The sequence below is a fragment of the Lipophrys pholis genome (genome assembly GCF_963383615.2).
Source record: "Lipophrys pholis genome assembly, chromosome: 10".
Lineage (NCBI taxonomy): Eukaryota > Metazoa > Chordata > Actinopteri > Blenniiformes > Blenniidae > Lipophrys > Lipophrys pholis.
The window spans coordinates 5,169,484-5,195,653 of NC_137640.1; positions in this window are offsets into that span (position 1 = coordinate 5,169,484).

Below are 26,170 nucleotides of genomic sequence, written 5' to 3' on the forward strand. Positions count from 1 at the left end.
AGCATTTTAAAGCCAAGCATGCTCATTTCAATCCCTGAGTTGTGTTGTAAATCACTTGAATCCAGTGTACATAAACTTCTAGTTGAAAGCAAACAGGGGAAACGTCAACTTAATGATTGTTACTCAGACTGTAAACTTCTCACTTTCATGAGTTTATATGGCTGCATATCACTGAGCGCCCGAGAACATATAGCGAGAGAAGCTTCTATAAATCACAGTAAAACACAAATAGACCTCTTCCTCTGGTGGCCTTGTGCAAACCGGGACAAAGGTTGCTCTTAAATTAAAGAGACAGATTCTTGTCTCACTCCTTTCTCAGTTTTCTCATATTTCAGTCATTTTCACTGCCCGTCTGTTGTTGTTTTTTTACTGCTACGCTGGCTACTCAAATATCCACAAATAGAATAAATGAGGCATTATTTTCGACAATCCCCACGATCCTCGCTCCCACTTTAGAATCGCTTGGCTGGATGAAAATACAAATACAGCCTCCAAGATCATTTGAAGTCTGACTATAAGATGTGGGTAATATTAGGGAAAACCCAGCGGAGATATATATGCTCCGGAAAAGTTTAAGGCAGGTGTGGAAAGAAAAAGTGTCTTATCGACCATTAAATAACCTCAGCTGGGTGTCTGACTGGCTCTAAATTCTGCGTACAGTCATTAAGAGCTACCCCAAGACATAAAGAAGAGCAACAGGCTCTAATGTCAACCACAGGAAGGCAGTCTGGCATTACAAAAAGAGACGGTAAAATATGAACGGGCGCTTGTACAGATACGATTTCTGGTTGAAATGTGGTGGAAATAAGCCCCTGAAGTTCCTGCGTTGGTTTTCTCTAAAAAGAACCACTGAGTTTAAGTGTGCTGAGATGGATTGATGCTGTTGTGGAGGGAAATGGTGGTCACACCAAGTCCCTGATTTATTTTATTTCATTTCAATTTGTATGTAGATGAAAAGAAACACTTTTATAATTGGATGCATTCTTCAGCAACACCCCCCCCCCCCCCCCCCCACACACACACACACACACCCCCCACACACACACACACACTTACACTTCTGCCAGAGAATTGTGCACAATACTGTAATGTGGTATGTAAATTTATTCATTATGGTACAATTAAAGAAACATAATATCATACCTAGGTTTATTTTAATTATCTTTCCAGTTTCCAGTTTCCAGTGCTTTCAAACTAAATGCGTTTTTTCTAAATAATACAGAGAATTTGAGCATTTTCAGTAGGCTCGGGTCTATCTATTGTGAGCTTCAACAAAATATGCTCAAACTGAACATTCAATTACCACTTGCCTTCAGAGAGATTTTGCCTTAATACCCCAGTCAGTCTTAATCTGAGGCTTTCTATATTAGCGTCCAAGTCGGTCTCAAATCCCTCAATGAGACTGTTTTCTTCCCCTCTTTTTTGTGGTTTTCTCCACTTTCCTGTCACTCCTCTGCTCTGTCCTTACAGCCGCACTTTTGCAATCATTTCGGATTCCAAGTAAAACTTGTACGCTTGCTCATTTTCATAAAATAATGGGCTCAGGATATGAAGTAGAGCTCAGTCAAAACTTGACCTCGAAATACCAACAAAACCTGCTCTGTCAGTCTTTTTTTTAGTCCTTTCATCCAACTCATTTCTTTCTTTCTCATCATTATCTTTCAATTTCATTCTTTTTTTTTTTTTATTACCTCCCCTGTCCCACTGACTCCACCAAGCAAAAACCAATTATGATCAAATAAGCTGCAGTGGTCTTTCACTCAGTGTGGCTTCCTAATCATTAAGTTAGACACTTGTTAGCACTCCACACATCCACCCGTCTACTCAAAAATAACTAATCATTTTGCATAGCTGCGTTCACTCCGAGGGGTCTTTTCATTCAGTTCTGGTGCTCACAGGAGCTGTTGAACGAGGATGGCAGATTTCTCTTTTTTGTTTGTTTGTTTCCCTTATCCTTCCTCTCCTTTCTCCTCAGCCATCGCAGCGCCGAATAACTCTGCATCGAGTCGTATCATCCACCGTACACTAAACTGTAAGAACAAGGAGCCCTCTCAGGCATGTCATTTCTGCTGTTGGCATCGGTGTGGAAGCCTGAAAGCGGTGACCTGCTCAGCCACAGTCGTCCTATAAGAGGCGTTTTTCAAGCTCAATTTGTCTCCCCTCAACTACATGCCCGATTGCTGCACCTTGACAAGCAGGCAACTTTCACAGAAGCTCAAACAGAAGTCAACATTGAGATAGAAAACACACATCAGAGCAGTAGTAAATTAAAAGAATAAGATAAAAGTATGTTGAGCTGTTCACGTCTCTGTGTTTCATGGTGCAGGTGACTGATACAAGGAGAAAAAAAAAAATCTCTTTTCATAGAAGGAGACAGTGTGCCTTTCAGGCCTGGACACGGTCGGGTTCACCAGGCTCCCAGGATAGATGAGGACAAAGCTGAACAGTGGCCCTGTTGTGGCCCTATAAACAGTTGGAGGCTTTGGCACCTCTGCCTAACACTGGCAAGTGGCAATGAGAATTACAGCAGTGATTCACAGCTTCTTTTTCTCCTATTTTTTTTTTTTCTACCATAATGTTCGGCTCCAAAACAGCTCTCATGCCAGTGCAGAGCCCCGTACCCGGTGTTAAATACAGATTTATTGTAAAGTCAAATTTATAATACTGAAAAGAACACCTATGCCAACATGCCCTTGAGCCAGTACGGTTGCATTTAAACTGTTATTTGTTTTCTTCGAGGGCATCTGGCTCATTATCACCGCCTCCACTGATGATGGCATAAGGCTGCCCTGAATCATGTCCCTTCTTTGAGGGTGACGCTTGAGGGAGAAATGTATAATTATGAAATCAGTCAGACTTTTACCCGCACTCCCACCCCCACCCCCCACTCCCCCTATCCTGAAAGCAGGCTGTGCCGAGGTTTTCTTCTTTTTGCTTTGCTGGCGCTTGGCAAACCACGCTCACTGCACACATCAGTGTGAGAGATCTGATCTACTACTGGCGAGAATGCCAACACACCCTGAGGAATATAGATTAGAGATGTTTGTTGTAAAGGCAGATAAAAGGCGGCAGTGTGGTGAGGGAGAAGTGGGAAGGAGATAGGGAGCGAGGGAGGAAACAGATGAGTCTGATTGTGTTCATGTATATACTGACAAGGCATGAAAAGCAATATTGTGTATTCTCTCCTGAAGGCACCAGTAGATTCAGCGGTTTGTGTGTGTGTGTGTGTGTGTGTGTGTGTGTGTGTGTGTGTGTGTGTGTGTGTGTGTGTGTGTGTGTGTGTGTGTGTGTGTGTGTGTGTGTGTGTGTGTGTGTGTGTGTGTGTGTGTGTGTGTGTGTGCAGGTTCTCCATGCATTGTTGTGATCAAGACTCAGAAAGCATTTCACAGATGTCACAGCGCAGCAGCTTTCAAAGTGCTTTTCAGGAGAAATACACAAGTTCTACAGGATATCCAATGAGAACACACCCACAAGTATGCAATGAAATTACTGTCATATCAAATTAATTAGACACATAAGATTGGGAGGGATAAAATAAACGGAAATACAAGAACTCACCAGGGTTTAAAACAGCAGACAAAGTTTAACTCAGTATTTCCCATTCTCCAGTTGAATCTGGATGGCTTTCAAGTACTGAAATTGTAGAGAAACTCATTTCACAGTTTGTTCAGTAGGAACTCTGCGAGAAAAAAAAAAAGAAGAAAAAAAAACAGCACTCAAAAAGGAAGAAAAAAAATCTGGTACACACTCAGGGATCCGCAAAAAAAAAAAAAAAAAAAAAAAGAGGTAAAAGTGCTTGGTGAGGAAGGCTGCTCCGGACAAATCCGTTGCACGGTTCTACACCAGTGAGAAACTTTAGGAGAGAGCGGTCGGGGTGCGCTTGCGGTGACAGTCGGCTTATCCCGGAGTAATTCAACGTTCCTAGAAGCACCGGCTTTGACCTTTCTAGGGGATAATGACTTTACAAAATGAAATCATCCAGCAGGAGATGTAGTCAAGAGGAGAAGCGAAGAGTAGGAGGAGGAGAGGGAGGAGGAGGAAGAGGAAGAGGAGGAGGAGGAGAGGGACTCGAGAAGCGCAAAGGAGCGGACGATTAAGAAAAGAAAAAAAAAAAGAAAAAAACGCCCTGACGCTTTACTTCAAACAAAAAAAAAAAAAAAAGAAAGAAAAAATCGTGGTTGTTCCAGTGGGGCACGGATGCGTCGGAATGCGGGTGCCGGGACCGTGGACAGACGCGCAGTGATGGCTGTTAAATATCCCGTTGCGATTTCTGCCCCAGCGCTGTTTTCTCCTACTTGACCCGCCTACTCCGCATCGCTGTGTGTGTGTGTGTGTGTGTGTGTGTGTATGTGTGTGAGAGAGAGAGAGTGAGAGTGAGTGTGAGTGTGAGTGTGTGCGCGCGCGTCGGAGCGCAGCATCCAGATCGTGTAGGAACAGTAGGCAGGCGCACGGCAGATAACAGGCATGGGCGCCTCGGCTCTCCCTCTGTGCCCCTCTCTCACTTTGGTCACATGTTTAAGACACAAGTAGCCCTCTGTAATAGCCGCCAAAGGAGGGTGGACTAAGGTAGCCGACGCGGAGAGAATGATAACACGCGTTTTGTTAACAGTCAGCCCCTCTCCTCCTCACTTTAAATGAAAAGCATTGGTGTGCACTAAGCGAAATGACATTCTTGTCATTAACTTTACGCCCTAATGTAGCTCGCTTTAATGCCGCAGTTATTTATAAAGGCATGAGCTGTGGAAGTAATTGAATAGCCCCCATAACTGCTTGGCTGGTCCACTCCCCAAAAAATAAATAAATAAAAGAAATCCCCTCCAGAGAGGACACCAACATTTAAGTCCTTATCTGTCTGAGCTGTCACATTAGTTAGACGGGGGGAGAAGGTGTTGAGCATAATGCCCAATCCTCTCCGGTTTTGTCTTGTGGAGCATGCCTATGCATGAACCGTGAATCATTAAGTGGCACCGCAAAGGCAGCGACTGCTAAAAGTCTCCACGCAGCAGAGACGCGGCCACCGAGTGAGTGAATGGATGCTGGCATTTTCATAATGACTATGACAGTACGCATTATAGCAACAGGAATCAGTGCTGTTAAAGTGCTGCACGGGAACCCCATTTCATTTCAGAGTCCACTCATCAAAACCTCAGCCAGAGCGTGCAGGAAGTTGATTTTTTTACGAGAAGGCGGAATATGTTGTGTTTTATTGAGTTCTGCTCCTTGAAAGGAGTAATTAAGAAAAGAAAAGACAAACACGTGACGTGTTGAAATGACATCTGAAACGTAATTAAAATGTTTAATTGTTGTGTGTCTTCATAGGGTAAACACTGATATGCGTGCAGCAACGAAAAGTGAAACATTACCACAAGTTTTGTTTTCCTTTTTTTTTATATTTTTTTGCAATGCTTATACCACTGAGGGGTGTAAAAGGGGTTTCCCTCCTGCAGAGTGATTAAAGATACCTCACCAACAAAAAGAACAACACAAGTCAAAGTAGTCTGAAAGTAACACAGTTACACCTCACAACAAAACGAGTTGATTACTTTTAAAAGAAAATCTAACCTTGTCAAAAGCAATTCAACATTTAAATGTAAGACCACCTTACATAGTTGGGGGGGGGGGGGTTCTATGTTGGAATAAGAATGAATGTGAGTTGAATATGGGAGATCGTCTCTCTGTTCTGTGATGGAACCCTGCCTTTTCCCATTCTATTCATCCATCCAACTTCTATACCCCTTAATCCTGTGCAGAGTCTCGGGGTGCTGGAGCCAATCCCAGTTTACAATGGGCGAGGGCAGGTGACACCCTGGATGGGTCTCCAGTCCAGTGGAGGACAAACACAAAGAGACGGACAAGCACACACATTCACATTTAGGGACAATGTAGTGTCACCAATTAACCTCACATGCCAGAGACACCAGAGAAACCCCCCCACACACAGATTGAACATGCAAACTTAATACTAAAAGGTCCGGCAGGTATTATAACACAGACTCTCAATCCAATCCAATCCAATCCAATGTTATTTATTCAGCACCAAATGAAACACAGCCAAATCAAGATAAAAATACAAATACAAATAATTGCACATGAGCAAGCAAAGGAGATGGCAGGAAGAAACCTACAGAACCAGACTTAGAGGAGGAGACTGATTTAACTGAACTGGATTAAGCAGTATAGAGGAAGGAGTGATACTTTCATATTTAAAAAGAAAAGAAAGATGAAACAGACCATGATAGTTCTAATCTTACTGTATTGCCACCATCTCACTTTCATCACAAGTCGCACCCTGCATGGGAGTATGAAGCATAATATGCAATAATACAGTGTGTGTGGTGTCTCTGGCTCATTTGTTGCCTCGTGCTGCTGGAACTGAAGAAAAGAGACTAAATCTACCCAGAAACAGCAGAAAATTAATCTGTGAAAGCAATCAGCTCTTGGAATTCTTCAGGCACAGCAGCCTCAGTGTGGTGCTAATTAACCCAGTTCCCCATGTTTTCCAGTGTCCATTTAGTATGCTGCGCTGTGCAGGAGCTGTCCGTGGTGCTGAAGTTGATTTATGTCGCGTCCCAACAGAGATTTGTGCCAGATTCAGCGTGACACCGGCTCCAGTTATATTTATATTCCTGACTGTCAATTTCGATCAGAACGATGTCGCGAAATATGACAACTTGTTAGAAAATGTCATTAATTTAACCATTTCTGGGAGTTCACCCACCCATCTGTATGCTCCTTGAGCGCTTTTAATTCATTTATCATTCATATTAAAGGCTTCCGCCTCAGTGGTTATTGATGACAAGCATTCAGACGGGGAGCTGACCATGGTGCTGAATAACCAGCACGCTGTCTGGAGCTGGAAACAATTTCAGTTGAACTTTTACAAAAACTTCTGTGCTTTCCAGGATATACACTAGATATATTTAATTCCTAGCAAATGTGTTTTTGTTGCAAAATGCCGGGGAAAGCACAATTAATCTGTCTGATTGTATTTATATTTCTGTGCATCTATGTGCACTTGTGAGTTATTCAGATGCTGAGCACAATAATAGTTTCTTTATGGTCTTCTGTAGTTAATTTTTGAACTTCAGACCTGTTCTTTTAAGGTGGAGCTGTTAAACAGTGGTCGAGCTGCTGTCTCTATTTGCGGCTTGCTGTTAGCTTTTGCATTACCCAGAGCTTTTTCTTTAACAATACATTGACGCTAAAGTCCTGCTTATTGAAGGGGGACTGTCTCAAGTCTTCCTGAAACCAACAAGAACAATGTCCAACTATGAGTAACATTACCATTATCTACATTAAGCATCAGCAGCATTAAATAAACATTAGCTCCACCTTGCAGGGCTTGTTTCCTGTTGTGTTTATGTCAGCTGTTTTGTTGCTGCTTGTTCTCCTTCATGAATTTCTTTATTAAACAGGTGTTAAACTGAGTTCTGCATCTCTACTAAAAATGGAGTTCTCCTTCATGGGAGCAATTGCAATTAAATCTACTCTCATTTAATGATGGCTGATTAACTGAAAAAGAACAAAATAATATGTTTGCCCTATTTGTTGCCATTTTAGCTTCAACTAAATAAATGAATCATTAGACTGACCCAAACAGTGATGAAGCCGTCACGATAACATGACATCATCAAGTATGTGTGTAAAATATACACTTATTCCAAAAAAAAGAATTAGCAAATAAATATAATGAAATATGTGTTTTAGTAACTTGCTCACCACTGGTTGGAAAAACAACCTCTAGACTTTTTTTATTGAATGATGTGGGGTGTGTGTGTGTGTGTGTGTGTGTGTGGGTGTGTGTGTGTGTGTGTTGTGGGCCAGTTTTGGTCACGGGCCTTATGTTTGACATGTCTCCTCTAATTTAAATTCTTTTTATATAAGATTGTCTGTACTCTTTTACTTACACTACAACAATTGATCATTTTGCAATTTTTATGGTACATCTGTTGCTCCGACTGAGAGGATGTGATGTTTTGCTAATGCAAAGTGGAAGATTATTACATCTTTGTTATGCAGTATGATTAAATCATGATTTATTATTTTTTTTTTTTTTGCTTTAATCATTTTACAATGTTAAATTCTTCCTCCTGAACCTGAAAGGGGTCATTCAAAAAAAGCCAGCCATGGGATGAAACTGGGTTTGTTCTGTGTGTGTCAGGCAAATTGTAACTTTCAGTAACTGTTTGAATTGGAAGTTTGGCAGATTTTTTTGTTTGTTTAAAATTTTGTGTTAGAAAAACTTTTGGTTCAAAATGATACGACCTGCTTTTTCTTGGCCACAACCCTCCGAGTGCCGTAATTCTATTAAATCCACTATCAAGCATTAATGACTCCCATTAGCATATTAATGAGTGATGTTCATGAAATGGATCTCCATCATGTCTGGTGGAACTGGAGGAACCCAGTGGATTTGCTGCTCCAGTGTCTGTGATGAGCAAGACTGTGTAACTAATTTACACCTTAAGCACGGTCTCATTAGAGGGACCTGGGAGTGTCTGGAGAGCATCGCATTTATTTCAGCTCTGTGACTGCCTGCGTGAGGTTTGGCCTTTTTCACTGTCATTCCTCTTCTCGTGTCGGCGTTCCGTTCAAAACAGAGTTCACATCCATGTCTGAGATGAGTCACTCCCGAATCAGACATATATAACCTTCTTTTGTTGCAGGAGGGGGCAGGATACTTTCATTTTCTTCTTCCTCTGTGTTCTGTCTTGGTCAATCTTGGTGTTGCAGACTGCCTGTCAGGCTCCTGCAAACTCTTAAGGTAATTTCTCCACAGTCACATGCGAGATGAACGGGGCGCCCCCATCCCCCCATCCCCTGTAATTTGACCTTAGCCGTCTCCAATATCCCTCAGGCAGCCATGGAGGACAGTTGATTCAGATAACTCCAATCCACTGGGCCTGTGAAATGAATTTAGCTCTGTTCAACTAAGGAGCCCATTCATTTTGGCTCCATTTCACCGTCTATCATCTGCTGCAGAATACCATCAGACCAGCAGTTATCTATTCTATATTTAAAACAGGCAGGATTATTTTGTGCAGGGGATGAATATACCTCATACTTCATACAGATTACCTCAAGCTATCTCACGTTACCTTCTATCTACTGCTGCACTACAGATTCAGCATTAGAATATAAGCCGGTGCCAGCAGTATCATACCCTGTTTATTATGTTTTATGCTTATCTCTGCATAGCCGGGACAAAAGGTTGGTGAACATGGGGAACTTTTAAACTGCTCAGAGAGAGCATTTGATGTTTTGTTGTCTCACAAAAGGAATTTTTTCATGCTTTTCCTCTGAACTAGGGGCATTCAAAGTGTGGGAGGATGAGCCCCTCATCACAAAGCTTGAATCACATCATGCACCCCCTTTCTAACTATCTTGCTGCTCATGCTTTGTCCCACTGAAACTAGAAACTTTTAAATGACTGCGTATGACTTTCTGCATATTTGTCCATGATAATGTATGATTTTTCAACAGCTGTTGAACTCCAAAGGCAATATAAAGTGGGTCTTTTTTTTTAAATTTCAGCATTTAAGAAAAAATCTGAATAATTAAGTGAATTTATTGCACAGGGCCATGTCTCTTCATATATTGTACATAATATATATTTTTTCAAGTTTTCTTTTCAGTAACTGATGGATAAGGTGTGAAATTCAATACGTTTGTTTCCCACTCCTTTTCAAAGTTTGTTTCACATATAATGATGACATTACTCTTTTTATCATTTATTCATTATGCAATATATGGCAAGCCTATTTAAACATATTGCCCGGAAGTCTTGTAATTGTGACACTAAATTAATTTCCATACAATAAACCTCATAAGATTGTGCTTACGCCCTCGTGTGTCTTCTTAAATCAATGAAAAGGGGTTCTGATCTCTGTTTTTAAAATGTTGCCAGTCAGGAATCAGGGCTGGACCCAGAAACAGACTTGAAGGCTCAGTTAAGAAAATAAAGTCTTTCTTTAAAGGAGGTGAAGGTGTCCGAGGGAGTACTTGAAGGAGAGGAGCGGGATGCCATGACAGAGGGAACGAGACGATCTGGTCAAGACACACAGGGCAGAGGGGTTAATATACACTGGGAGGGGGAGGATACAGGTTAAACTCATTAACGCAATCAGACACATGGAGGGAGGCTAAACAGGAAGGACAAGGGATGTTGCGTAAATGGGGCAATACAAAAGCTATTGCTCTAAACCAAGGATGTCCAACCTTTTATCGTATGAGAGCAAATGTTTGATTGACAGCTCGTTGACAATTGTTTTATCTTGGGTGGGGTAACTGTAATCTTGATTGGAATGGAAACAGAATGGTTTACCAAATGTCAAATCAAAGTTGTGCTATGTAATTCATCCTGTGGCAAACTTCTGGATCGCGCCTTGCAAGCTGGCATTAATTCTTACTCTAGATTCTGCAAGACGTTAACCAGAAATTATTTTGAATCAATTTTCATTAAGCAAAAAAAAAACAACATATACATTCTACTACCCCTTCTTACGGGATGCAAAAACAATTATCAAAAATACTTAAGGGTTAATTCTTTAATCTATCCGGCTCCAAAATGCACCCAATTGTCGTACTATAAACACAAGTTTGTGTGGAGTTTAATGGTGACCCTGATGAGAAGAGGAATTAACGTGATACCAGAGGCAATGTTACAAAGGTGAGATAACCTTGTAAACAGTAACGCTGCGATACTGATCAGTGTTTTTGTCTAAGATATTTATCATAGCAAGGCAGCGTCGGTGCCCAACAGTTTGGCTGCTAATTCATTTGGATTGTGGAATTGATAAAAAAAAAAAACTGTGTTGGGGGATGAGGATCGTAAGCTGCTTTGACTATCCTTTAGTAAATACAGATCAAATTCACAATCTCATACAGATAGTGGTCTATCGAAAATAAATAAATAAATCAACGTAAGGCCGTAAATCACTGCAAACTTAAGAGCGCTTTAGTCGAGCTTTGACTCATAACTGGAAGTGCACATTGTATTTTCAGCCTCCCTTTAGTGAAGTAAACTTGTGGCAAAGTTATTGGCACGAATCCCCGGACAAACTCAACAAAAGCACATCAGCCACAGTCGAACTGCCCTTAGGTTAGCCACTGAACTCACAGCAACCCCAGTTAAGCTATTCATTGGCCGACAAAGCGGAGCTGTAATAAACAGTTGACAAAAGAATTCCCCACTGCAGCCATTCTTTTCGCTTTAATATATTCATCACGTCCAATACAAAGTGTGAAACATTAGAAGGATAAAAGAAAAATAATAATAATTACAGTCTGCAGCACAGCTGGTATCCGTCAGTGTAGTTATATATATTTTCTTGGCAGTTCAAACATTATCAGTCAATTCACTTGCAGGGAGCGACTGGTAAATTGAGAGGACAGACACGGATAGACCAGTGTCCCTTTGTACCCAGAGTGTGCAGGCCATGGAGGAAGCCTATCGCCGAAACCCAAAGAACAGATAGCCGGAAGATTTATCAGAAATGATATAGTGCTGTGAATGAGAAGGCTACGGCTTCTCCATTACCCATCCATCACCTATGATGTATTGCAGATAAACTACGAGGCAGCAACAAGCTCTTGCTGAGAGGCTGACCTCGCTGATGAAAGCGAAAACTCCCCCATGGCCATCACAGCATACACAGCCCCCCCTCTTTTCAATACAACAGTCAGAGCTTGTCTCAGTACAAGGGAACTCATATCAACACTATTACTTGTTTGGAGGTGGTGTGTGTGTGTGCGCGCGTGTGTGTGTGTGTGTCTGTGTGTGTGTCTGTGTGTGTGTGTGTGTGTGTGCGCGCACTGACAGAAAAAAAAACAAACACACAATTTGTCTCCACACGCTGGATGGAAAGCCCCTCTCCTCCACATCACTGCTTGGAGGTGAAGTCAAAAGGCTATTCTCACTCTGCGCGGCCAAGATGCATCTTCACTAGCCCGGACATAACCTGCTCAAGGAAGAAGATGGCCTGGTTTTATTTCACACAGACCAAAATAAATAAACTGCAGTGATTCAAGATGTAATTGAGTGACAACCGTGAAGTCGGCAAAGATATTTTTTTTCCCCATACTTGTAAACTTCAATTCCCAGGATTGGTGCCATCGGCAAACTGACACAATGTCTGGATAACCGAGTCTATAAAAGCAGTTTATCGAAAGGATGACTCATCTATTTAAAAAAAGAAAAGAAAAAGAAAAATGAAAAAAGAACATGACCCTGGGCAAGGACTTTGCATAACGATATGCTAGCAATAACACATATCCCCAAAGTATTCACAAGTACTGATGTCTCAATTAAGTTTTTAACCTATGGACCCATAATGCACTGTGTCTCCAGACACGGATTGACCCAATATTAACATATTCTTTTACACCGTATCACAGCTGCAATGTACTTGCATTGCATAATGCTGGTAATGAACTTAATAAGAGCGCATGTTTACTATTTGCATTTCAAGGAAGTAAGTGAGGTGCAGGGGTCACACTGTATTTGTTGCTGGTTTGGTTAAAGTTCTGCCAAATGTCTGAATTTCAAAATAACAGGGTCGTGCAATTTGATGTTCAGTTTGGGCTTTTATTTCCCTTTGTGAAAGAATGTTTTAATTTTGGATTTTAGATAGAAAAATTCTCTTTTCAGCCCAACATGGCCTACAGTTGGCTCCTCCATTCTCACTCCCTTCCAAGGAGGGCTTATTGGAAACTTTTAACTGAGGCGCAGGATAGAACTCTGCAAGATCATCATCAAAACAGCAAATAAAGAAAACTCTCAGAAGAAATGTGTTTCCAGTAGAGCTCCATATGGCGGCCCAGCATCTTACTTAGTCACTGTATGCATTTTTATTTTTTTACCCTTTTAATTTGTCATCTGTCTGCACATGCGGCACACAACAGCACTTTAAACGTTTAAATTAAAAATGCAAATGCAGAAAATATAACTATAAAGCTGAGAAAGCATTTCAGGAGTATAGCCACACAGTCATGTTTAGGACAACAAAGCTCTTGTTATATAGTATAAGTGTTCGCTGTTTGAGCAACAAGAACAAAATCCCTGATTGACTCTGCACCATTGAAGGCTGCTTTCTTTGTTTGAGCCCATTGTCAAATATAATACATTGCCTGCGAAGATATAAACACTTTCAGAAATCTCTACGTTTGTATTGTTTTTTAATAGCTGCTTATCTTCAGGCCCTTCTCAATGTAATAAGATGACCAACAATGTGATGCTGGGATCTCGGCCTGCCTGTACCCCCTAGAAGGCCCTGGGCGGGCTTCACAAATGAGTGGAAAAAACAAAGATTAATGTTTTTGATTAGTCAGCCACTCAGAGCAGAACTTTTGCTCCCCATTGACCATTACTGACATCAAAAGTGTATTTTGGCAAGTCGAATAAATCCATGGCATCTTATCATAGCTCTGCTGGGGTGTTTTGTTTTCTGTTTTTAATGGAAAACCTCACACAAGTAGAAAATTGAGTTGTTGTCTGGTCTTTTTTTATTTCATTTTGTGTGTGTGTGTGTGTGTGTGTGTGTGTGTGTGTGTGTGTGTGTGTGTGTGTGTGTGTGTGTGTGTGTGTGTGTGTGTGTGTGTGTGTGCATTATTCTTATTGAACCATTTTGCTCTGGATAGAGGAACAAACGAATGACACAGAGCCGAGTGGAAGTTATAGAGATAAATTCTCAACCTGTGGTTTGCAGAGGATTGAGAGCTGGAAGAAGAGGACAAGTTAAGGCATGTGAAGTGACCCGGTCCACATTACCCCTGTCACTATCTGTTCTTCCCAGCTTGGCCTGATAGATCCATGGGTCCTCTGCTGACAGAGATAATACAAGGCAGGGAGAAAGACTGTTTTGTGACAGCATTGGGAAACGCAAAGGGGAGTGAGGGGAAAGAAAAACCCAGAGAAGGGGGAGAAAGTGCATGACTCAGCGAAAGGTGTTGTGCCGTTAAAATTAAATTTACAGCTGGTTTCAAACAAATCTGTAAGCTCTGTGGCTGTAGGAAGAGGTGGTCGGGCATTTTGGAGGACATTACAAATTGACACCCTACTTCTTGGGACTACTGAATCATTTATTACACCTACCACTACTTAAGCTGTCCAAGCCGTGATGGCTTTGGCACTGTGTTGTCCACAGTTAATTTATCAGAGAGGAGCTGGCTGCTGGACTGTCTGCCTATAGTCTACTGTTGAATCTTCCTTTATCATTAAAGATGTCAGAATCTCCCGCTTTCATCTTATTTATGGACGCATAGACGGAGGATTTCAGGAGTGCACATGTTTAAACGTGGCATTTGCGTGTGTGCTGATGATCGGTATTGGACTGATGCTGCCTGGACCCCCCCCCCCCCAAACAATCACTACAAGGTATGGTCAACATGTATAGCTATCTATTTCTGATTGCTCCGAGGGTGTGCAGCAGTATAGTCCTGTAGCATCAGCGCACACAAAAAGCCCGCCTCCATCCTTGTGAAGAATCTGTGTGCGAGAGTGGGTTGAATTACTCTATAGAGATCATTTACTATTCTAGAAAAGAGAATTTTCAAGGATCCTAAACCGGCAGACAGAAAGAGAGGAAAATGCATGCGAGCTGGAGGGCTCGCAGAAGCCTGTGTGATCTCACTGCGTGCGCACAACCTCGGACAGAAGCAACGAGATTTTCGTCTGTGACCCCTGATTAAACACACAAATTAAGCAGCATAACTAAACCCTACCGTTTTCCACGCAATTATTACAAAATACCAGCAGATTTTTTTTTTCTCCCCGCTTTACATTAGCATAATACCCTTGTATTGGTCTGCCCAAATTAAATACTTCAATTACTGTAAAGCTTAGCAGAATGGATTAGCATATATTGTCCAGAGAGCAAAAGCCAATCAGTTGTATTTTGACGTTATTCTCTCGATGATCTCTGATGTTGGGAATCTTTTAAAGTACCGGCCAACTGACTGACTACATTTGATTGTTGTTTGCTGTGTCTTGTTTCTGTGTGTGTATATAGAGTAGGTGCCTAGTTTGTTTTATTTAGTTTTCTTCTCATAAGGGAGTTCTCTTCTGTCAGGCATAAGAAAATAAATATAAAGAAGCAGGTGCTCCGGAGTTTACATCAGTAAATACGACAAATTAACATTTTACTGAACTAGATATCCTCACGTAACCAAAATCTCAATATAGTGGGAGGACAGCTCATGCAATAAGCTGACTTTATACAGGTAGCTAACGTAGATGCTGAAGCCAAAGATAAAATTGTAACAGGTGTTTGAGAGGAGAGCTTCAGAAAAAGGAAGTGAAATGCTTTAATATGACTGTAGCCTGATCCTTTGGTTCCAACAATAATAGGAGAGGATCTTGCGCTCAAAACATGAAGAAATTGAAAATAAAGATAAAAGTGTGTTAGTTGTCACTGGATGCGTGGATGCATGCGGCTCAAAGCTGTCACTTGACACTTTAGAGTGGTTGAGATGCCCACTACCAAGCCTCATGCAACCAGTAGCAAAGATTTGTATATCATTTAAAAAGAATGCTCTGTACCATGACGAAGAGACTTCAAGGTGGATAAAATAAAAAATTTGAAAGAAATTTAGTAACCTGAAGGAGCAAGTATGATTTGGTTCCCTCCAAAGACAAAATAGAAGTAAATTACTGTAATATCCAAACCAAGGCCAAAGCAAGTAACAGATACACAAAATGTGAAAAGTATAAGGCAAAGTTAATGTGAATCTCTGATTGAGGGAAAACCAATAGTGTCTAATTTTCTTTAGTTTCAGTACATTGTCATCATGCCTGGATATAAAAAAAAAAGGAAAAAAAAACAAAACAGATTTGGGGTAAAAGTTATTTTAAAACTGATTAAATTCACAAGTAAGGATCACACAATTTCTTAGTTTTCTATCATTTTTCTATTTTCCAGTTTAACGGGAGCTTTTATTTTTAAGGCACATGAGGACATCTAAGTATCGAAAAAAAAAAAAATTCCTATGCTGACTGTGCCCACATCAGTGGGAGCTTCACTTGTGAGCTTATGACAGAGGGTAGTAGTTAGTAGAACCTCAGGAAGCCTCTCCCACTGGGACTCACCACTCTGAAGACCCTTCACAACACAATCAGAAACCAATGAATTGCATTCAGTTTCTGCGAGCCATACAGAGCCTTTGCCACAAACATGAAGTGATGCCAGTCACATGTTTAACATATTGAGTGGCTTTCAAAGGGTACATTTACAGCTTGACTGCACTGAATTGCATTATCCTGTACATATGTGCAGAAGCAACAAACAGAAATTATAGAATCATCAATATCTTCTATTGATGTTTGATTTGTTTATTTGTATTTCTGTGTCATGAATGAACTTCAGATTACGTGAAGGTATTTTCTGTATTGTCACCATCTCGAATTGGCACTTATTAATTACAACCACAGTTTTAGGTTTGGGGATAACAAAACCTCTTCTGCTGCGGTAAAACAAATGTATATTTCTCACTTTAACAACCACAGCCTGACCACACGCAGTCCAATTCCCCCCAAAACGTTGAAGAAATGTCATAACACATGATGTGTGTTACAAGGCTTGCAGTTAAAAACCTTATTTCTCCAGTTTTATCCAGTCTAACTTCAGTATAATTGTAATTTTTCAAAACTTGACAATTACCAGAGATTATTGAGTGCGCATAAAATAATTAATGTACGTGAATTCCCACCATCCAACCCTGGCTCAGAGCTCAAATAGCAGCGCTTGCAGCTACAGCTGTTATGCTTTTTACGGCACGGCTGGAGCAAATGCCATTAACAAATTGGGCACCTGTTATTACACTGGCAAGGCTTTTATCCAGCGTACAACACATGAAAAAATTCAAGCCCGACATTAACAATTAAATTCTGTCACCATTGTTGCCTTGCTCTGACATTTTCTCCCTGTTCTACTGGGAATCATGAGGCTGGTGAGAATAATCCGAACACATCAGACAAAGCTTAACTATAAAACTAACTTCATTAAATAACAGGAACCATGTTCCATTTAGAAAGATAAAATGTGTGAATGAATGAATGAAAACCCCTGCAGAATGGCCCTGTTCATTTGAAAAGTAGAACTGAGCATGCTGAGATTAGTTTCAGCTTAAAAGGGGTTTAAAGGTCCCGTGTTATTCAAAATTCACTTTCTAATTTTTATTTTATTTTTTTTACTTTAATGTCTCCCCATAGCCTGTGTATGAGGCCACTGAAGTGAAGAAAGTCTGTCATCTCCCTCACTTGCTTGATCTGCGTTTTAGCAAATGCATGCCCATACGGGCAATTCTGAGATTTTCCCTTCACGATTCCATGCGGGGAAATAACCACTCATGCTTTGACCATCCCACAGGGAGATATAAACTTACAAAGATTACTGATATACTGAATAAATTCAGTATAATATGAAAAACTGTAATTACCCTTACATGTCATTAACTACTAGGTAGTAACTGTAACAACACATACGATAGATCAACATATTCAGACACACAATATTTTGAATTAATCATTCTGAAATGTCCTTCTGCAGCCGCAGAGTCTGAACGTCTTCCAGAGATTCTCCTTCTGGGTCAGATTCTGATTCAAACTGGGTCTTGTTGAAAAACAGCATTTTCATGAGCCATAGCGAAAAATCCACCGTAAACAGCAGCGTATGGTTCTGGAAAGCCACGTCTTCTCCGGGGTTGCCAGATCTGACTCATAGTTTCCAGTAAGGAAACAGATTGGAGTAGGCATTGACAGACACAGCTCATTGTACAGATACAGAAACAGTCTGTTCTTAGTAGAGCTCACTAAAGGGTCTTTTAGAGTGGCTGAAATTCAGGACCAAGGCTGGATTTGAAGCAACACACTTTGAATACAATGTTGTTGGACCTCTGACACCCATGTGAAATTGTTGAAAAGCTCTAGAATATAGGATCTTTAACAAGTCTGAGTGTGTTTCTCTAAATCTATTAAATGAGTCTGTTGAACTAATGGGTTTGATATAGTATATGGGGGATTTATGGGGAGAAATAATATTATATAGCAATTTTCAAGTTTTAGTTTTATACTGTATACATCTCTGACTGTTTTTGTTGCAAAATTTCTTTGCTCACGTTGGATTCCTTAAGTTACAACACTTGTTCTCTCTTCCTTCTTTCAGGTTTCGTCAGGAATAAATGTCTTCACATGTGGCTTGGCTGCACATATAAAATGGGCTTAACTGCATGTGCATCAGTAGTGAACGTTCAAAAAGATTCATACCATATCTGCTGCCATAGAAATATAATTGGTACGCCCAATAATGGTGATTTGGCTTGCTTTCAAGGCAATTTTCAACCATCAACATTTATTTTGAGTCTGAATGTTGGACATCTGTTTTTCAGGATTTTGGAGAATATTTACTGAGAAACAGAGCTGTCGCCAATCCTTGGCGTCGCCGTTTCTTCCCCACTACAGACAAGCGATTTAAACGATTTAGTGGCCCTTTAGAAACGGTGATTGACAGCCATGTTAAATTACAGAGCGCTTCCAGAAGAAGTGGCTTCTTCCCTGGTGGTTTGACTGGCTGTAATTTTCCCTGAACCCGGCGCAAGCATTCCCCTGTTCCAGAGCCCTGATTTAACGGTCCTAAAACACCCTTGTGCACTTGGTGCAGAACCAAAAACCAAACATTGCTAATGCCAAGTTAATTAATAGAACCCCAGCTGCTTGGGCCTCAGAATAACATACAAAGCCAAGGAGGAAATATTCTGCTCTCTCTGTGTCCATGCTGCAATAATACTTTGGTGTTGACAGGACATGCCCTCATTGGCCTGCTCATCTGCTTAGTTAATTCTGTTTATGGAGGAACTGATTTACTTCCAAAAAAGTGATTAAATTTGATACGACAATCGTTTGTGCTCCCATGTGATATTGGATCTTTTTTTTTTTTTTTTAAATATGCTACAAAACTCTTTGGTCAACACTGAGTCATCAAGAATATGTTTTGTCAATATCTTTCAGTCTGTTTTCTGAGAAGAAATGTCAGCTTTGTCAGGTTTTCTAGTTTGGTTGTTTATTCATTGAGTTGTTTATGCAGTTGTTCAATCAATAAATATGATTCATTTCCATTCATTTATACATCCACACACTTATCATTGAACTCATATATTCACAAACTCACTTATTGTTAGGATCAGATGTTTGGCAGGCTCACAGACTGTCAGATGTTTGTCAAGTTTGCTGGTGTATTAATTTGTTAATTCATGCATTATTTGCTTTAAACATACTGTACATGTCTTAGGTCGTCCATCAATTATTTCATTCTTGCTTTCACTCACATACTCATTTTGTAGAGATGTTGTTCAGTTTGCTTGTGCTTTCATTAATTGAATTCATGAAATCTCATGTAGTTATCCATTCAATAACTTACACAATAACTTTTTTAATCACTAATGATTACGTTCATTGTATCTCTCACTGCAAGCTTACCCAGCATAATCCCAGTCTTGACGATTGCATTGATGAATGTTCAAAATGTCATACTGATTTTATACAATACTCAAGTTCCCTGTAATATTCATATTGGGTTATCAATTTGTCTGGTAAAATGTAGGCTGTGCCCTTTGAACAAAATGTAGAAAAGATAATCATTGTGTCTTTGGGATGAATTCCCCATTATGCAGAAGTGAAGAAACACTTAAACATTGAATATTGGAATGATCAATGTATCTAAAGCAACGTGCTTTATCCTTCAGTTACAAGGAGTTCCTCTCGCCCCATCTCTCAAATTTAATCCCGCCTCCCCTTCATCAAAAGACTGTGGTAATTGCAGGGATAGATAACATGTTTCCATTGGGTGCAAAGCTTTATCTAATCCAGTTTTTAGGGAAGATAATTAAAGGTCAAATGACTAACCAAGGTACCATTTCCATTTGTGACATGTCGCCCTCTGATAAAACGGCATGTCATCCAATCATTTAATTGACTCCGCTTTACATGTGGTATCTCAGAATTGGAGACGATGTGCGATTGTGGGAGGCAAGGTCATAAATCATCTGGCCTGCCTGTAAACACTATCACTTAAAAAGGTATAATACAGATCTAACAAATGCTGTTAACATATCTCCTCTGACCCGAGAAGCAGACCGGCAGCACTGCTGCTCATCCCCCTACATTTTCAGCTGAGAGCAGAAGCAGTGTGCACCTTTCCAATTTGTATCTGACTCTTTAATTTTTCATATCTACCCTACCTCCTGATATGAAAAGGCAGGTCAAATTGAGAAACATTGCTCTCAGTGTGGTAACTGTGGTCATTTAATGGCTCTGAAATATGTAGGCATTTTTTTTCCCCCGGTACAAGGCCTGCATGCTTATTGATTCCTTTGGGGCTCCATCAGTCAAGGCGATAACTTCACCGTCACATAAGTTACGGAGACCCATCGCTCAGGCCTGAGGCTCAGGCAAGACAGGACAGGAAGGGACAGAAATCTATGGCCTCTTTATCTTTCTACTTTATTTATTTTAGTGTGCGTGCATTGCTGCCACTAGTCAGTACATGTTGTTATTACGGACCAATAATTGTACTTAGTGTACCGGTACATGCTCTATCATTCCATTAGTGATTTAATGAATAACATTTGTTTTTGATTTGGCAGCTAGATATGGAAACAGAACTCCAATCTGTATCCTAGACATCAGTTTTGTCTTCACACACTTGAAGTTAAGCCGCTAACCCAGTAATATTTGTGGTTCCTTGTTCCATGCTCTGTCAGAGCGTGTGAACTTAAAGCATTCACATGACAGGAAAATGGCAGTAATTAAACCCTGTGGGATTATGCATATAAAGAAGAATAGATGCAACAAAACACATGAAAATATGTTTATATTAAAATGTTTACTAGATTTTAGATCAGAAACTGGAGGCTTTTATTTGTGAAGGCTCCTGCTTTTTTGTGGAGACCTTTGTATTGGTATCATACTTCTGTTGGTGCTTTTGTGGCTCGCCCTGTCCCATGTTTGTCTTTTCCCATGTTCCCCGATGTCTGGTGTTCCACTTCCTGCCTTTGTTTGCTGTCCTTTTGCTCCACCTTCAGCACTCCCTCTCCTCCACTTGATTACCCTTGATCACTGTCTGGTGTGTCTCGTCAGCCCTGCATCCCAATGTATTCCAGCCCTCCATCTGTCCCTCTGTCTTGGTTGCTCCATCTGCATTCCTCTGTGGATGTCTGCTTGGTTCTGCATTCCCCTGCATTCTCCCTGTATATTTGTGTGGGTTTTGTTCTGGTTACCATTATATTTCCCTCATGTTTGCATCTGGATGTGCATTTGGGTCCTCCTTCTCTCTGTGACAGCTGGAAGATGTTTTCAAACCCTCCAAGTCCATCTCACCAGAGTAGTGTTTAGGATTCGGGGGGAAATATAGCACAAATAGCATAAACAAGTATTTAAGTTGATATAAATGCTTAAAAATAATAATAATAAGAAGAATAATAAGAAATTGTAATTAAAAGGGAATTGGGCTGATCGAAGAGAGCAGAATGAGGCTCGATCAGCACTGATTTTGGCACGCAGTGGATGCTAAATGTTGGTGAGACAAGGTGAAGTTAAGTGGCAGGCTGACTGACAGGGAGAATGGTTCAGGACACAGAAAACAAGGTCAAGCAAAAGACAGACTAGGAACTGGAAAAAAGTTGCAGTAGATTTGGTGTTGATGAGCAGAGACTTGAGCTGATGAAAACTAGGTGTGCAGCGTCTAAGAGACCAGAAGTGTTTTCTAATCAACTCTGAAAGTAGATTGTACATGGTGGTAAAATATTTTAAGTGAGATTCCAAACAGTTGGAACCAAAACCTAGAGGTGCGAGAGAGGCCTACTTGGGATTGAAACTTTGCAGATTCATATCTCAGCTGATATCCCTGAGCACGACCCTTCACCCCCAGAAGCTCCCAGGCTGCTGCACTGTGGCCACCCGTCTCTCCGAGAAGATAAAATGGACCGACAACTGAAATGCCCAGGAGGGATCAATAAAATATGCAAAACAAAGGGTTATATCCACAACTGTACAAAACTTCACATTAAGCAAATGAAAGTTCTTGCCAGATTTTACACTGAGGGTGCTTTCACAGCTGGATAATCTGGGGACTCGGTTCGATTGGGCGGGGAATGCCAAAAGTGCCCACACCTTTATTTAGATTGGTTTGCTTTCAAGCTGCACTTTTGAGAGAGGACCACAACTAGACAATGTCACATATTTACAACAGCTGATTGTTTGAAGGCGGTATCACCCAAATTGAACACCGACCAAAGAGGAAGAAATGCATGATGAAGTAGAAATGTGGCTCAGTGATTGGTTTGGTCTGAAAGCAGAAATTCAACCCTTTTAGATGACTTGTTCTCAACAGAAACCATGGAGCAACAGCAAATTTGTTTCTATTTATCCGTTGGTTTTCCAACTTCAATGCTTTTTCACAAGAAGCTGGCCGGTATGAGCAGCAGGCAAGGCAGCGACTTATTCAGCATTTGTTCTACATCATGTCCTCTCTCTCAGTCCGCTGGATAGTCCCTCTGCTTTCACTCTGTCTGCTTACGGGACCATAATTCATTAGTAAGTCAATCGAGACACACGTTTTCAGACTGTCCAACCAGAGTTTGCCCTCTTTGGTCAGTAATAAGACTGGAGGTGAGCTTTCACACCTGCCCAAACAGAGCAGACTGCCACTGAAACAAACTGCTCTGGACCGAACAGTGCTGGTGTGAAAGTGCCCGTATTTGCAGTACTTACTCATTTAACCCATTCACTCCTAAAAAGACTGTAGAGCATCCACAAACATGTGCCACTCTAAAAAAATCTGGCAATCTTATTCCATTCTGACCTCATCTGACACAGTTCCTGTTCCACTGACCGTTTCCAGCTCAGTTTGGGACAACCCCATTTTCTCTCGTCCTGCTGGTTCCAAGATAACCCTTGTCTTGTCACACAGCCCTGGGGTTTGCTGAGCGTGTACTCGATCCAATGTCACATACTTCTACGTATTTGGTGTGCTGGCTGTTCTGTCCTGGCTGTTAATGTCCCATCGATCTGCATTACCACTGATGCAGGTAACACGATAATTAGCAATCAGATTAAAGTTACTTCTCCAAGTTACTGTGCGTTACTATTGTAACTTCCTGCAGGACTTTGAAAAGGAAGACGACTTTCTTGTCTGTAAAGCCACTTTATTACTGAACAGAACAAAATCTCATCCATTAGACTCCAAGCTGACACACACACACACACACACACACACGCACGCACGCACGCACGCACGCACGCACGCACACACACACACACACACACACACACAGGCAGTTTCCGCACTCTCGCCTGACCCGCCCCGTTCCCCACTCTCAGCCAATCAGAGGCCAACTCGTTCTAATGGTGCGTTCAGGTGACACAAAAGAATCGGAACAAACAAACATCATCAATAAACCTTAACATTGCATCAATGAACAACTGTAGATATGTTACTCTACTTTTGTCATTTTTCTGAGTAAAATGATATATTGGTAGGAAGTCGCCCCCCTTTGTTCAATAAATCAATCAATCAATGAAAGATTTAATTTGTCCCTGGGGGGGAAATAAAAGGTCACATACAAAAGGTGGTGCAAATAAATAAATAGATAAATAGTGCAACAACAGACTACAACTACATCACTGGGTAAATAAATACCAGTAATAGTAAAAATTGGATAATAAAAACGTGAGTCTGATATAAATACAACAAAGAATGAAAGTCAAAGGTTAAAAGATATATAAACATGGTGCAGGAGGCAGTGATCAGCAGAGTTTTTGGCAAAACCGTTCATCGTTTTTATGTTGAAACGGTGGGGGGTGTTGTCGGCAGCTGTTGAAAGTAACTAAAAAGTTACTTGTAAGCTAACTTAGTTACTTTTAAAAACAAGTAATCAGTAAAGTAACTACGTTACTTTATAAAGGAGTAACTAGTAATCAGTAATCATATTACTTCTTCAAGGTAACTGTGACAACACTGTTCATTACAGATTACCACAATGAAAACCTTTTTTTGAGTGAATAACAACCTGAAACTGAAATCCTTCGTTCCAAAGTGCCGGAGTGGATTTCTACTGTACCAGTCATCCATATTCCATCCATGAATTCGTTTTACTTCAGTGTTTCTCGTAGATCAATGCAATTAGTCATCTGACAATAACAAGGGTGTATTTGAAAGTCAATTTGGTATTTTTCTGCATGAGTGACAACATGTCAACTTTGCTGACACTGTCTTAATTGTGCTACTGCAGTAAATCACTGCACTAAGATTAAAACACTGAGATTGATTTGCAAGGAGCCTTTGACGCAGGTCCTAACTCATAGGCCTGAGCAAATGTCAGTCATACACGCTTAATGCTAGAGCACAAGACTCCTTTTAAAAATATTAATATATTTAAATCAATATCCAAAAAGGAATTTGATATGCAACATTGCCAGATTTTTTTTTTGCACACCCTCCCTCTCTCTTTCTCGCTTACAGCCAGCTGCGAGTAAACAAGGGCCCATTGTCTGATTGCTTTGCTGATGTCAAAACTTCCCTTTGGGGCTCACATAAAATATTCATAAGGCATACTGTGAAATGTGTGTTAAGTTGTGGCAGTGGATAAGTTGCAGAGGAGTGGGTCTGTGTCACTTCTTGTCACAAGATATTTAAATCTGGAGGGCATCATCAGTATGTTTTAACCCCACAGCCAAACTCAAACGACAGTTAAAAGGCTCACATAACTGTTTTCACGACTGATTGATTAGAGCTCTGAACAAGTGGATATTATATGTGGAAGATAGATGGAACACAATAATGTGAAATAAAGGAAGTAAAAAGGAAAAGGAAAAATACAATGCAACAAATTAAATGCAATTTATCCAGTTAACAGAAAAACTGTAATGGGGCGTAATGAGGTACTGATACCGATGGTGCACATACGAACCACGGCTGTACTAAATAGTTTTTCAGCACAGGCACAATATCAACAATGGCGGCCTCCAGAGTGTCATGACTCCCAGTCCATCTTCTCTTGAGTTTTATAGTTGAGTCACTCATAATAACAATCCAACTTTGTCATCTGTCCATACAAATGTCCGTGTACTCCGTGGCCCAAGATTAAAACTCCACTGTTTTCAGCATTTCTGCCATTTCCGTGGAAACCAACATTGTTTTCAAGATGTTGCTGTGTAAACGCAAATGGTTTCTGGGATAAAAAAACGGAAAGATATTGCCTTTTGACTTAAAACACTGTGTAAACAACAAACAAATCTTAACTTATCTGTGTTCTCATAACTAACAGAATTATGGCAATTTTGACATTAGGTTTATGGGAAAGGCACAAATGAAGCGGTATATGTAATCTTTTAAAATTAAGCAGTTCACTTCTGCACTTTTGGATTTTCCAATTTTTCTGTAGCCAGCAAACTAAGTATTTAAGCTTTATGAAGGCCGTTGTCACAACTGACAATAAACCAGGGTTATAAGAGGCTCCATCATTAACAAAATTATTTATATTTGTCTTGTAGATACACAAATGTTGCTCTGTTGAATAGATCTTTCCATTTTCTCAGCAGACTGTGTTTCTCCCAATGAGAAGTTGGAACTTTTCCACTTCCCACTTCTGAATAACAAAAATTGAAGGGACCTTTGTGCAAGCCAGGGGCATTTTCCAAGTGCAGTTGTTGTACTGAATTTAGGGATCTGAGAGTTACAGCCTCCAACCTGTGCAAATGTTTCACATCTGCTCAATGCTGTTATATTATCAGTGATGTAGTACGGCAGTTGGTGTCATTGAGTCATGTTTTTCCCTTGGAAGACATGCTGTCCATTTTTATTTGAGTGGTTCATCAACTTCAGTCAAGGCTCCAGAGGAATGAATTCAATCAGGAGTAGTACAGATGAGAGAAAGGCTTAAAGAGTAATTAAATGATTTAACACAGTCTTGCATGGTAGAGAAAAGCCCACATGAGGGATGCATGGTTACCACCCCCCCCCCCCAAAAAAAAAACCCCCACTATGATCCTTTTTTACAGTTATGACATGATTTGAACAGAAATATCAACGTGTCGACACTCGTGTTCAGGGTGGATGGATCAAGAAAAACTTTGAAGACTGGATTGATGAGATCTGAAGCAGGACATGAGGTGAGACCATGA